Genomic DNA, 16,008 nt, shown 5'->3' on the forward strand with positions numbered 1-16,008 from the left:
CTCAATATTTTATCTACAATAGTATAGATCAGATTGCTTGCCAAGTGTTTGACAAAATTCCTAAGTACATATCCAGTACTTTAAATTGCTTAGTTCAGGTTACATGTCAAGTGTTTGAAAAAATTCCATAGTGCAATATTAGTGTTTTGCTGATCTTATTAGAAAGGGTCTTTACAGTGATATCTAGAGGATAATTTACATTTTGATATGTTGATTCTCAAGCATTAGAAGCCACCTATAGCTACTTTTTTAAGTACATATCAAACCGATAACATTAGACCAACAAGTTGGAAGGTTGTAATATTCCTTGTGTCTCTCAAGCACATTTTAGCCCTATAAGACCAAGGGATATTATAGTGGTATCAGAGCTTGTTTATCCTACCATCCTAGTGGGTACAAACACAATGAACAGGTGGTGATATGATAGATTGGAGTGTTCAACCTTTAACTCATCACTATAATTTAAGAAGAATCAGGGCTCATCTAAACACAAGACAAGAGGAACAAGGAAATCTAGAGGATCATATTGATATAGGTGAACAGGTTATTGGCAATATGGGAGATAGGAATGCTGGGGATCTTGGAGAGGAAAGATTCTTACAGTTATTAGAGACCTTGACACAGGGACAGTGATTAGCAGAATAGAGGGCATAGAAACAAAATCAAAGATTGGAGCTTATGATGTAGATAATGGCTCATAAAATGGGGTTGAACACTAACATGGGTGGAGGAAATAATCAGAATGGTAACAATTAGAATGAGAATAATCAGGATGGGACACATAATGGAGGTGAACAAGTTGGGAACAATTTTGGTCATGCACCCCAACAAGCTAGGATAGTGAGATCGAGGTCCATGATTCCCACATTTCCTCCTAGAGCTCCAGAGCAGCTTGTACCAGAGCCCTAGATCACTGATATACATGACCAATTGAGGAGAGATTGGGAAGCCAAAGGTCTAGATTTTACTGCTACAATTACCTTTAGGGAGTAGATGGATGTGTGGATGAAACATATGCCACATGGAAATGATAGGAACCAGAGCTATGAGCTATGGAAGAAAGTAGGGAAACTTCAATTACCATATTATGATGGCTTGGGGAAGTCTACAGCAAGAGCTTGGGTTCAAAAGCTTGAAACATACTTTCAATTGAACCCTATGCCTGAGGAAGAATCTACTAAGTATGCATCAATTCATCTAGATGGGTTAGCACATGAGTGGTGGCATCATGGTATGGTCACTATGGGTCATGCACACATTACCTCATATGTGGAGTTTACGGAGAGACTGATTGAACATTTTAATAGGAAGGATCCAAAACTCCATTTCAAGGAGTTAGCTCAACTTAAATAGTTGGGATCATTGGAAACATACATTTCAGAGTTTTAGAAACTTGCAGTGTTAGTAATAGATGTATATGAATGGAGGATACTAGTTCTATTTATGGATGGGTTAGTTGATCTGTTGAGAGGGTGGATTAAAGCTCTCAACCCTCCCACTTTGCAGGAAGCCATTAAGAAAGCTTGTGACATGGATTCCTCTTAAGCTTCTCAAAATAAATTCCAGGCAAAGAGTTTCCCTTCAAGGAAAGATAAGGATAGGAAACCTTTTCATAGAGAGGCTCAAGCACCTAAGGAGGAAAGTAAGAGGTTGGACAATGAGACACTTAATGATCTTAGGAAGAAGAAACTTTGTTTTCATTGCAGGGAGCCTTGGTTTTTGTCACATAAGTGTCCATTGAAAGCAAAAGCTAAGCAAATGGAGTATTTTTCAGCCAAAGAGTCAGTGGATGGAGATTCAGAGCAGTCATCAAAATCAGATGGAGATGATAATTCTTCACATGAGGAAGCACACAATGATAAAACAATAGCTCAGTTGTCTAGTATACAAGAGGCCATCACTTTCAGAGTTAGGGGAACTTTGGATGGACAAAGATTTGTGGCAATCATTGATACAGGGGCAACACATAACTTCATTGACGAGAATTTTGTGTCATGCAAAGGGCTACATATAGAAGAGCATAGGGGATTGAAGGTGATGGTTGCCGAGGGCTTCAAAATTGACTGTACCAAGAAAATCTCCAACTTGTAGCTTCTTTTGGGAGATTATGACATGGTGGGAGATTTCTTTGTGGTCAACATTGGTGATCAGGATATGGTACTTGGGATGAATTGGATGAAGTCTCTAGAAGAGTTTACATTTAACCTCCAAAAAATAGAAATGAGGTTTGAGGGAAATGGTAAGAAGATAGTGCTAAGAGGTTTTTCAGATGGGAGACTTTGAGTGGTGTCACTCAAGTGCATGCAGAGTTTCTTCATACACGACTAGGTGCAGTGGACAGTAGCGTTCAGAGTAATGCCTAAGGTGACAGAGCAGCATAAACAAGAGTATCCACCTGATGCACAAAAAATAATAACCAAACATACTAAGGTGTTTCGTGAGATACCTCTAGGGAGACCCCCAGATAGGAGAATTGAGCATGTTATTGAGTTAGAGGAAGGGGCTAAGCCAGTCATCATCACACCCTACCGCCATCCAAAGAGATATAAGGATGAAATAGAAAAGGCAATCAAGGAGTTGATTGACATGGGGCACATATGGCCAAGCAAGAGTCCTTTCGCTTCTTTAGTAGTATTGGTGAAGAATATGGATGGTACAATGAGGATGTGCATTGATTATAGGGAGCTAAAAAAGAAGACAATCAAGAACTGATACCCTATCCCATGCATCGATGAGCTTATTGATGAATTATATGGTGCATGCTACTTCTCTAAGATTGATTTGAGATTTGACTACCACCGAATATGGGTTAGAGAGGTGGATGTGGAGAAGACAACTTTTAGATGCCACTATGGACATTTTGAGTTCTTATTCATGCCCTTTGGGTTGACTAATGCCCCCACAACTTTCTAGTCCTGTATGAATAGAGTGTTCAGAGATCAGTTGAGGAAGTTTGTGTTGATATTTTTTGATGATATACTGATATACAACCATACTTGGGAGGAACATTTGAAGCATATTGATACGGTGCTCAATATTTTGGAAAGGGAGTCATTATATGCCAAGATGAGTAAATGCAAGTTTGGGATGACAGAGTTGCTCTATCTAGGGCATATTATTAGTCCAGGAAGTGTTTGGGTTGACCCAAACAAGATCAGGGCTATTTTGGATTGGCCATCTCCAAGGACCACTTCACAACTCAAGGGATTTCTTGGGCTTTGTGGGTTCTATCATAGATTTGTGAAGGGATTTTCACAAATAGCAGCACCACTTATAGACTTGACATCCAAAGGCAGTTTCAAGTGGTCAAAGAGGGCTCAGGATTATTTTGATAAGTTCAAAGAGCTGATGAGTATATGTCCTATTTTAGCCATTCCAGATTTCACCAGGCCTTTTGAGCTACAGTGTGATGCCTCAGGAGAGGGCATAGGAGTTGTTCTCATGTAAGACAAACATCCCATCGCATATGAGAGAAAAAAATAAAGAGGTGTTGAGAGAACCTACAGCATCTATGACAAAGAAATGCTAGTAATCATGCATGCGCTAGCTAAGTTTAGGTAGTACTTAGTAGGAAGTCGATTCACAGTAAAAACAAACCATAATAGCTTGAAACATTTCCTTGGATAGAAGGACCTTAATGATAGGCAATAGAAATGGGTGAGTAAATTATAGGCCTATGATTTCGACATAGTCTATGTCAAAGGGAAGAAAAATATTGTCACAGATGCTTTATCTAGGAGGCTTCATTTGCTTGCTATTAGGATAGTCATGGATGATTGGAGAGAGATGATCTTAGCAAAATATGCTAAGGATAGTTGGGCATCTGGTGTTATTGAGGGGGCTATTCAGGATAGCCGATACACCATTGTAAATGATCTGATTATCTATAAGGAAAGGATTTATTTAGTACTCGGGTCTGCTATGAAGCAGAAGATTTTGAGGGCATTACATGATTCACCAATGGTAGGACATCCCAGATTCTTTAAAATATATTGGCAGGTGAGAGAGCACTTCACTTGGAAAGGACTTAAATCAGAGGTGCTTCAGTTTGTTAGGGAGTGCCTAGTGTGTCAGCAGAACAAACATGAACATTCCTTTCCGGGTGGTTTACTATAGCCCCTACCCATACCAGAGAAGAAGTGGGATAGCATTTCTATGGATTTTATCATAGGCCTCCCCAAGGCATAGGGTTGGGATTTTATTTTTGTTGTGGTAGACAGATTGACAAAATTTGCACATTTCTTTGCAATTTTGACTATGTATTTAGCAACACAAACAGCATAACTATTTTTTCAAGAGGTATTTAGACTACATGGGATACAATGGAGTATAGTTAGTGACAGAGAGAACAGATTTATAAGCCACTTTTGGCAAGAGTTGTTCAGGTTATGTGGAACGGAGCTCATTCCAAGTACTAGTTACCAACCCCAAACCAATGGGCAGACAGAGATAGTGAACAAGTGGGTTGAGGGATATCTTTGAAACTACATTGCAAGGTAGCAGAGGGCTTGGGTGAAGTGGCTACATCTAGGGGAGTACTGCTATAATACCTCTTTCCATATGTCTATTCAAATTTCCCCTTTCATGGAACTGTATGGGTATGATGCTCCTAATTTCTTGGATTTGTTATTTGGGGATAGTAGGGTGCCTAAGGCCAAGGATACTTTGCAGGAGTGTCAAGACATTATGCGATCCTTGAAGGAAAATTTGTAAAAGGCACATAATTAGCAGAAGCAATATGCTGATCAACACAGGGTTGAGAGGTCATTTGAGGTGGGAGACATGGTGTACCTCATGTTACAGTTGTATAGACAGTCCTCTCTTAAAAGGAGTGGAGCAGAGAAATTGAAACTATGCTACTATGGACAATTCAAAGTAATCAGGAAAGTGGGCAAGGTAGCTTATGAGTTGGAGCTGCCTGCAGATAGTAAAGTACATAATGTGTTCCATGTGTCATGCCTTAAGAAGGCATTGGGGCACAATGTGGTGCCTTCAGTAGTATTGCCACCTCTTGATGATGAGGGGAAGCTTATCTTGGTTCCTAAAGCTATATTTGACACTAGGGAGAGGGTGCTTTGCAGGAGGACTATCAGGGAGTATCTAGTGAAGTTGAGGAACCTACCTGTTGAGGATGCTACTTGGGAAAATGAGCAGATATTGCAGCATCTAGAGCTGAAATTGCTTGAGGACAAGCAATTTTGGGAAGGGTGGACTGTAATGTCCCCTTTCTAGCATTCATAGCATGATGTGTCATTAGCTTATTTCCCCATGGTCCCATAGGCTAACCAGGACATCAAAGGGACTTAGAGACCATTTGACCTAGACAGTTTCAGTTGCAAGTGTCTCTAAGGGGTTTTGAGGTAGTTTTGGGCATACTTACTATTTATAGTAAGTCATTCTGGATATGATTGGACATCCTATGGTAGAAACATATTGATGGAAAATGTTTAAAATTGACAAAAAGATTCATTTATTATTGATATGATTTGTTTTGCATTAATAAAGTCATTTTATAAAGTTAAATTCAAATATTTAACTTTGTTAGTGCTTAGACTATAGTTGGTGGGAAATATTTAAATAAATGAGTCCCCTTTATATTATAATACATTGGAGACATAAGTTACATAAGGAAGTTATGTTTTATCCCACATTGACAAGACGAAGGCATGGGTTTTGTGAGAACAAAATAAAAGAGGTGGAAGAGCTTCCATTGACGCATGCTTTGGTTGATTGAAGAAATTACTTGTTTAGTTTGGAGATAATCTTCCTAGGGCTTTGAGGATGAAATCCCTCTCAGCTATCAATCTCCATGCTATTGCAATATACAGTCTGGGGGTTTATTTGGTGCCTGCAAATCAAAAACTAATATGCAAAGTGAATGGTGAATAGTGACAACGCTATAGTACTAGCGTGAACAATACCTGCGAGAATAGTGTCACGCTATAGTAACTCATGAATAGTAAAAACGCTATAGTGAGATGCTTGAGTTTCACTCTTTCCCATGAAAAGCCTCTGTTCTAACCTGCATTAGAGTTCTTGGTGTTATTCTCCAATCCTAGTAGATTAAATCAGAATCATAGTTGGAGATAAGAAGATGGACTTGTTCTTGGTGGCTACCAACAATATAACAGATCAGCAACAGGTTCAATAGCAGGGTACATACACCATCATTGGGCACTACAATGATTTGAAATTCATCACCAACACCAACAAACATCTATGTAATTTATGGCAATCTAGGTTCCTTCGATTTTGAATGTATTTGCTTGAAGACTTTTAAATAATGTCAAGTTGCCTAAAGGGTTAATAGTTTTAGTCATTTATATCTGTAGAAGCTATTTTGTTACAAGTTTCTTATTGTAAACGTAACTAATCTGCAATGAATGTATATATATTTCACATCCATATTTAAACTAAGTTTGATTGCTCAGTATTTTATCTACAATAGCAGAGATCAAATTGCTTGCCAAGTGTTTGATAGAATTCCTGAGTACATATCCAGTACTTTAAATTGCTCAGTTCAGGTTACATGTCAAGTATTCGACAAAATTCCATAGTCCAGTATAAGTGTTTTGCTGATCTTATTAGCAAGGGTCTTTACAGTGATATCTAGAGGATAATTTACATTTTGATATGTTGATTCTCAAGCATTAGAAGCCACCTATAGCTACTTTTTTAAGTACATATCAGACTGATAACATTAGACCAGAAAGTTGGAAGGTTGCAATATTCCTTGTGTCTCTCAAGCACATTTTAGCCCTATAAGACCAAGGGATATTACATCACAACTAGAGTTTGAGTTTGAGTTAGAGCTAGAGTTAGGGTTTGGATTAGAGTTAGAATTAGGGGTCGAGTTAGAATTAGAGCTAGTGCTAGAGTTAGAGTTAGAGTTAGGGTTAGAGTTAGATTTAGGATTATAGGATTAGGGTTAGGATTAGAAAGGATTATAATTAGGGTTAGAGTTAGGGTTAGGGTTAGGGTTAGGGTTAGGAGTAGAATTAGAGTTAGAATTAGTGGTAGAGTTAGAGTTAGGGTTAGAATTAAAGTTAGAGGTAGAGTTAGAGTTAGAGTTAGAGTTAGGGTTGGGGTTAGGGTTAGGATAAGAATTAGGGTTAGGGTTACAATTAGAGATAGAGTTAGGCTTAAGATTAGAGTTAGAGTCAAGGGTTGTGTTATTATTATAGTTAAGGTTATTTTGGGGTTTACTACTCCTATCACAATTGAAATTTGTGTTATTATTACACTTTAAGTTAGTGTTATGGTAACTGTAAGGTTAATTTTTTATGTGAGTTAGTCCTACTAAATGCTCATGATTAGTGCTATTGTGACATATATTATTATATTTATTTTTATAGTGTACTCACTCCTTGCCACATCACTTCCCACTATCTCTAGAGTTTTCCTTCAATCACCTCTCTCTCTCTCTCTCTCTATATATATATATATATATATATATCTTTAATCTCTATATACACCCCCTAATCTCTCTTTCTCTCCCTCCTTACTCTCTAGATACAACCCCATCTCTCTCTCTCTCTCTCTCTCTCTCTCTCTCTCTCTCTCTCTCTCTCTCTCTCTGTCTCTCTCTCTCTCTCTCTCAAACACACACACACACACATCTATAGATATACCTCATACTCTCTCTCAATTACTCATTCAGACAAACATCTCTAAATACACCTCCTACTCTCTCTCTCTCTATTTGCATGTGTTAACCATTTTTATCAATATGAAAGCATGGTTTGGAGATCGAGGAGTTGCTAAAGGAAGTGATTATGCTTTTTGGTGAGGATCATTAATCCCTAGGAAAGGGATTCCACCAATCAATAAATTGAAAGGTCTAAGTGGCAAAGGATTGATTCTAGTGCATTGATTTGGATCTAGAAGTGTCACCAAATTATCAATTTAAGGAGGTTTTATGACCTAATTCAAAAGAAGGTTGTTGCAAGCATGTGAAGTGTAAAGGATTGGATGCATGCAAGGTTGAAGGTGGATTAGAAAGAGTATAGGTATCGAGCATAGCAATGAAGTGAAAATGTAGAGATATATCAACTTAGAGAGGTGATCAATGGATGAACAAAGGAGATTTGCTATCAACATATTAATTTGAACTAAAGGATTAGGTATTGATACATTTTAATAGGTGTAATCAGGGTTTAAATATCTTAATAGATTGGTCCTAATAAAGTTTTGTAAATCACTTAACATAGTACTTACTTAGTTGTAAGATCAAATCCTTTAATTAGAGTAGACTAAATAAGTCTTGTAAGTTCTTAATAGGGAAGACCCCTCATAGGGTAGATAATTAGAAGTGATCAAAATTGTAGCCCTAACATGAAAAATTTATTGCTACAATAGTGAAGATTTGTGGGTGTCATCCCCACCATAGTTTTACCTTCACATTGGAAGGATTTTGTGTAACCAAATATTTGTGTTTATGTGCTATGAGTTACTTTACATGTTTATGAGTTATTCATGATATTAGATGCTAGATCTGATTATGCATTGTAGTAAATATTCATTTAGTTTATGATGGTGTTGAGGTAAGGGTTTATGGTGAAGCTATCATATTTGATACTTATTTGAAGAGTTAAAGTTTTATAGATCCTGATACATATTTGCACCTTGGTCAAAAATATATTGCTAATAAATAATAGTATGTTAGAAATTATGTTAGCTAATTGTATTAATATGTGTTAGTAATTTACAAATACTTACAATTTAATAACATAATTGCTAACATAATATTGCTTGTTAGCAATAGGTTTTTAACCAAAGTGTAAATATGTGTTGCGTAAATAGTGCCCATACATTTGTAATGTGATTTCCTTGTTCAATCATGGTGAACATTGTAAATATGTCCCATAATTTTTCTATATGGTGATATTATCCTTATAAGTAGGCTTTAGAGTAAAAATTGGTTTATATTATCTCGAACATTAACGCACTCAATGGTAAAGGAGTTTCTCAAAGGGTTGCACCCCTAGATGTTATGGGGTATATATCTCACTCTTCCAAACTCCATTTAACTATATACAATCTTCATCAATGAGAGAGTAAGATAAATATTGGGGTAAAAGTTCATCAATCTGCATTATAAGTATTTGGCCCCATGGTTTGGTGATTTATCAACTAGAATCATACATGTAGTTATAACTATATATAGCTATAGATATTGATTAAATTATTGATTAGAATATATTTGAGAGAATTTATAAATTATATAAATCAAATATAAAGGATTGAAAATTGCTTAAGATAAATTTCATCATAAAATTTAACATCTAGCAAGGACATATTGACTTTGAAAGTGCACCATGGCCATCCATATCAATTGGTGCAAAAGATGTGGTCAAGAAGATGTTGAATTAGGAGACATAAGAATGTCTTACAACTCAACAAATTTTAAGTAGGAATTGTGTTATTTATTTTAAATTATCCCAAGGCTAGCAAGTACAATGTTTAAAGCTTATGAGACAATTTTTATGTCACCTAAGTAGGGCTTTTCATTTGATGATAATTTATCATTACCTGATATCATTTTACTTGCAAGAGCAGTAGATGCTATTTGAGATACATAAATTATTATACCCTTGTGCTTATAATTTGAGTTTTATAAGTTCATTTTGTGCATTTAGAATTTGTGATATTTTTTTTATATTTTAATTTTACTAAAATCATTTGTGTCAATGTAGATCATGAATGGGTTAGAGAAGATGGTGAAGCACATGATAAACCCATTGATGATGCAACATTGAATAGGTTGAAGGAATATAGGGCAATGAATAAGCTTAAAGGGTTTTCTTTCAAGGTATGATTATTTATTTATTTCTTTTGAATTTTCTAAAAAGTATAAAACATCCAATAATTTGTGTATTATCTAATTGTTTTGGTACCATTGGTTAGGTGATAGAAGAAAGTACATTTGAAGAAGAAATAGTTGGTTGTGGCATTGGAAAAAACATTATTCTACTATAAGTTTTCTATTTTGAATACAACTAATGAATAAGAGATTTATGTTTTAAATTTATGAACTAGAAAGTTAGAAACTAAGTTGTAAGTATTTTGAATAGTGAGTAGGGCCAACTTAGTCTCATCTGACCATTTTTTTGTCTTTGACTTAGATATTTACCTATATAAAGAGGAAGAAACAATACATTGTATTATAGTTGTAAATGGATATGTGCTAGATGGTAGACCATTAAACTAAGTATTTATCTTGATTTAAACCTATAGAGGTTTCAAAAATATTTTAAATAATTCTAGAATATATTTGATGCTTGATTATGTTTTCACATGGATATTAAATATGCAAAGCTTGTTTTCGTACTACAAAGTACTTTACACATGGTTGAAAATATGACAAGAGAGGCTATCTATTTTTTTTTATCATCTGTAATACATATTTTGGTCCCTTAGATTTATTCTCTCACTAAGAGTAAATTTATTATCCTTATTTGACTTGGATATAGACCCAGGATGGTTGTTTGTTACCACATGATATTTAACATATTCTCCTTAGAGATGTGTTTACCAATAAAATTATTTTCCTAGAAATTATCGTCAACTTCTAATATTTTTTAAAACATTTTGTGAACATGTGTTGATTTCTATGTTCATCTTTTCATAATCTAGATTACTTATACCTACACGATATTATAATAATGGCCCAAGCTAGGTTGGTTGAGTTGATGACTAATGATGGAAGAATAAGGGCTAAGTTCATCTTTATTCAAACAATGTTGATACCTCACTTGTAGATTATGAAGAGAGAGCTTACATCAACGAAGGAGGTAGTACAAAGAGATCCAAATCTCTCTATTGCTAATAGTTTGGTGGATCTAACTACTACACTAGAAATAAAGATTCTAATTTTGGAGTTTATAAAGATGAGTTGGGATCATGCTTTAGCCATGATAGTTTTTATTGTATATACCACGTGGCAGAGTCAATATATGTACATTGGATACCACGTAAGGTATGGATTATATTCTAAGGGGTTCCATTTTTGTATCGAATAGATTTTGATCATGACAAAGTACTTTTGCCACAAACGTCAAAAGAGGAGATTATTAATTACTAAGTCATGTTGTATATTAGTGTCAAACACTTAGTCATTCACAAGGCAGGATTATTTGGGTATCAATACGACCGAGTCATCCTATATAGGTTGAGAAAAAGAATGAAGACTTGTAAATATTGTAAGTCAAGTGTCAAGCAGTAGTTACTATTAAGCATGCTAATGGTCATCGAGTACTCACATGATTGTTGAGAAAATCAAAGATAACAATGGATGATGAGTTAGTTAGAGTTTAGTGGAAGCCGAGTGTTATATAGAAGAAGTGATCTAGTTCATGTCGAGCTAGTGAAGACTGAGGGACAACATGAAGAAACAATTTATGTTGAGCATCAGAATGTTCAAGTGTCGAGTAAACTAGTTTTGATATATCTATTTGGAAAGCCACAAACATTGGAGTAAACTATTTTTTCCAACTTAAATGGATGTTTTAATGCTTTAACACAAACAAGTGCCAGATAGTGACATTATGTACTTGATGTTATAGTTTAAAAACTAATTAAAATATGGTTTTAGTTTAAAAATAATTATAATATAATCAAAATTGTTTGTTTGAATTTTCTAATATGTTATATTGTCCTATTGACTATTATAATCTATTATACTAAAATAGTTAATAAGAATCATTTGTTTCTTTTAACCACAAGATTTCAAAGATTAGAAAAAATTAAAATATTGGTAAAAGAATATTAACACTATTGTATTCATTTAATCATTTGGGTCTTCAAGGAGTGAATTTCCTGAAGCACTATCCGATAGTTGTTGATGAGCTTTATACAAGAATATGATATATGTAAAAAACATACAAAGAAAATGTCTCATAAGTAAAAAAATTATTTTTAACTATAAATATTTTTCTATTAAACAATATTTTTTTTGAATATTTAAATATTGATGTACTTTTAGAAAAAATATAAAATGATTATTTTTTTATAATATATGTTAGTATTTTTGCTTTTAATTGTAAGTTTTGATTTTTGTAATACACACACACACACACACACACACACACACACACACATATTAGATTTATACTTTTTGAAATCATAAAAATTATTTTTGCGTTAAGGATTCAATAATATAAAATACATAAAAACATATCTAATAATTTTTCAAAACTAGCTTCTTGAAATATGTATTTACTTTAAAAAAAAGAATAATTAAATCATTAGATCTCTTCCTAGTAATGCACTTGAATCAACCATTATCATGATTCATATCTATTCTAGATTTGAATGTAGTGATAATCACCATATCAAGATATTCATTACATTCATGGGTTTTAACCCCAATGTAATCAACCATGATACATCTGTCATTATGTGTTTCATTCATTAGAAGACACATAACAACAAGTCAGACTATTGTTAAGATCGTCACCTTACAATAGTGACCTTAACCACATGAAAGATCATCACCTTTCTTGCCACAACATATCCACAATATTTCTATATTGATTTTATTAAATATTCAAAAATAAATTTACAAAATATTGAATTACATTTTGATCATACCAAGTTTGTCCCTTAAGTATTCAAATTTCAACCTACCAAGAGGTTTAGTGAAGATGTCAGCCTTTTTCTCTTTAGTGTTGATGTATATCAACTTAATAACATTTATGTCCACCATATTTCTTATATAATGATAAGGAATCTCTATGTTCTTGGACCTGTTATGAAAAATGGGTTAACTAATAGTTTAATGCAACTTTGATTATCACAGTCAATTATAGTAGAGTCTGGTGGTTTTCCAAATATTCCATATAAGAGTTTTCTTAGCCATATTGCTTCATGTGCTCTTATGGAGGTTGTCATATACTTTGCTTCCATAGCTTGCTCTGAGAAACTGCTAACTATTTTCTGCTGATCCAAGATATTATAGCCGAACCAAGAATAAAACAACATCCATTTGTACTCTTGTGATTAGTAGAATCACCTACCTAGTTTGAATTAGTATACGCTAGAATTTGTAGCTCAGTTTTCTCATACTTTAGCCCCAGTATAATTTTTCCTTGAAGATACCTTAGAATATGCTTACCTACCATTAGATGAATCTTCTTGGGTTCTCATATGAAGTGACTTAACACATTACTAGCATAGTAGATATCTAGTCGAGTGTTTACTAAGTACATAAGAGAGCCAAAAATTTGTCGATAGTGAGTAGGATCTATTGATTCTGAGTTTGTTACTTCACTTTGAAGTTTATGAAGATTAATTTCCATTGGAGTAAATAGTGGCTTACAATCCATCATTCTAGATCTGGTCAATATTTCTGTAGTGTACTTCTCTTGATTTAGGAAGATATGATTTCCCTTCTATAATACTCCTAGGCCCAAAAAATAATGTAGAAGACCTAGATCCTTCATGTCAAATTAAGCTATGAGATCCTATTTACATTTTTCTTTAAGATGATCTACACCTGTCATCAACAAGTCATTAACATAAAGAATGAGTATTAACATGTCATTATTAGATATTTTGAAGTGTATATTCAAATAAGCTTCATTCTTAGAGCAACCAAATTTGAGAAGATAACTTTGTCTAGTCTCTCATTCAAAGCCTTGGGAGCTCACTTCAACCCATAGAGAGCTTTCTTTAGTTTACATATGTAATATTTTTGATCATGTGTAGTGAATCCTTCTGGTTTTTCTATATATACATTTTCTTTAATGATGTTGTTCAAGAAGGTTGTCTTTACATCCATTTGATGTATTTTCCATCCTTTTGATGCAACAATGGCAATTATTGTTATTATTGAAGTATAACGTCCAACTGGAGCAAAAGTTTCTTCATAATCCATTCCAGCCTTTTGAGAAAAACCCCTTGTAAAAAATCTTGTTTTGTATTGTTCAAGGCTTCCTTCAAGTGCGTGCTTGATTTTAAACAACCATTTTGAGGATATGATTGATTTATCTTTAGGTCTAGGAATAATATCCCAGACATCACTCTTTAGCATAGATTGATATTCCTCTAGCATTGCATCTTTCCATGCTTGACATTTTAAGGCTTCCTCTACATTGGTTGGTTATGTTTTTCTAAGTTCTATCAATAAAGAAGCATAGAATTTTTTATTTCTTGTTTTCTTATTTTCTTTAGAGACCTCATCTAGTTCCACATTGTTTTCTTCAATCATTTTCCTTGCCTGTAGTGGTTTTTTCCTATGATTTAAAACTTCATCATTCTCAGCATTAAATACAGGTGTGTCTCTGTCTTTGGAAAGACTCTCCATCAGATTTCTAGTTGAATTATCTATAGTGTTCTCCCTCTAATTCTTAGTATTGTAATTATCCTCTATAATAAACTCCCTATTATTCTCAACTTCCTCATCTTCTTTGTTTAAGGATGTTTTCAAAGTGATTTCTTCATCATATTTAACATCGCTACTGATTTCAATAAACTTTTATCCTAGAATATATACTATATATGTCTTAGTTGTTTCACTGTAGCCAACAAATATTCCTTTCTTTCTAGAAGGTTCAAGTTTAGACCATTTCTCTTTAGGAATGTGAATGTACACTAGACAACCAAAATGTTTTAGATGACTAAGCTCTGGTTTGATTCTTGTGAAAGCTTCTTCAGGAGTTATATTTTCTAATGTTACAAGTAGGCTTCTATTTTGAATGTAAACTATTATACTTTCTACTCTGACCCAAAAAGACATAGGGATATATTGATCATGAATCATGGCTTTTGCTAGTTCTATAATAGTTCTATTTCTTCTTTAACTGCAACCCCATTTTTTTGAGGATAATAAGGTACTGTAGTCTCCCTCTTAATCCCTGTAGAAATATAAAATTCTTTAAAGATGTCACATGTGTATTCACCTCCTTTATCTGATCTTAATGTTTTTATTTTCTTTCCAGTGTGGTTTTCCACTAGGGCTTTAAGTTCTTTGAATTTTTGTAAGACTTCATTAGATTCCTTAACTTTTAGGAAGTATATCCAAGCTTTCTAGAGTAATCATCAATGAAGGTTACATAGTACAATAACCCCCTAAGTGAAGGTGTTGACATGGGTCCATGCAAATCAATGTGTACAAGTTCTAGTGCAAATTTCAACTTGTTTTTACTTAAAGAAAAGTATCCTTTCTTATTTTCTCCTAGAGCACACCCTTTACAAATGACAATGTGATCAATTTTGAGATTAGGTATACCTGTAGAGATTTTCCCTATAGTAGGAAGAGCACTAAAGCCAGGGTGTCCTAATCTTCTATGCCAAAGTTCATTTGAATTATGGACTGCATGATTTACTACTTGATATTTTGCTTTAATGTTTAATTTGTACATCTTTCCATCTCTTAATCCTATGCTGATGTCATTCTTAATATTGGAGTTTTTAGTCCATAGTAACACTTTGTCCTCATTGAAAGAGACACGATATCCTTGGTCTACTAGGGCAAAAATGAAAATTAGGTTTCTTTACCCATGGTACAAATAGTACATCTTTTAGTAAAAGAGTCTCTTCCAATTTTAGTTGTATGAAGCAAGTCCCAATTCCTTTTACTGGATGAGTAGAGTAATCTCCAATTGACTTCTCTAGTGCAATACTCTTTGAATGTTTCAAACTAATTTTTGAATCTAGTTATGTGTCTTGAAGCTCCACTATTTATTATCCAAATATTATTACTTGCATTTAATTCACTTGACAAGGATACATAGAATAGAGGATTTTCCACTTCATGAGATTCTGATATGGTAGCTTGAATTTTCTTTCTTTTAGGACAATCCCTTTAGATGTGACCAAATTTATCACATGAATAGCATTGAACTTTGGATAGATTCTTTTCTTTGTGGTATTGATAATTATTTCCTCTCTTAGATTTGAATTTCCTCTTCTTCCCCTTTTTGTTGGTATGTAAGGCTTGAATCTCCCCTTCTTGATTTGTACAGATTCCTCTAGAGATTAACCAAAATTCTTCTTGAATACACTCAT

At 34.0% G+C, this 16,008-nt stretch overlaps 1 pseudogene; it reads left to right on the plus strand.

Moving 5' to 3' along the window:
* The first annotated feature begins 555 nt into the window (after positions 1-555).
* The window catches only part of LOC149543775 (uncharacterized), a 158,232-nt pseudogene continuing 142,779 nt past the window's right edge, over positions 556-16,008 (plus strand).

The sequence above is a fragment of the Cupressus sempervirens genome, chromosome 8 (assembly GCF_028749045.1).
Source record: "Cupressus sempervirens isolate cs-2001-9-10 chromosome 8, ASM2874904v1, whole genome shotgun sequence".
Lineage (NCBI taxonomy): Eukaryota > Viridiplantae > Streptophyta > Pinopsida > Cupressales > Cupressaceae > Cupressus > Cupressus sempervirens.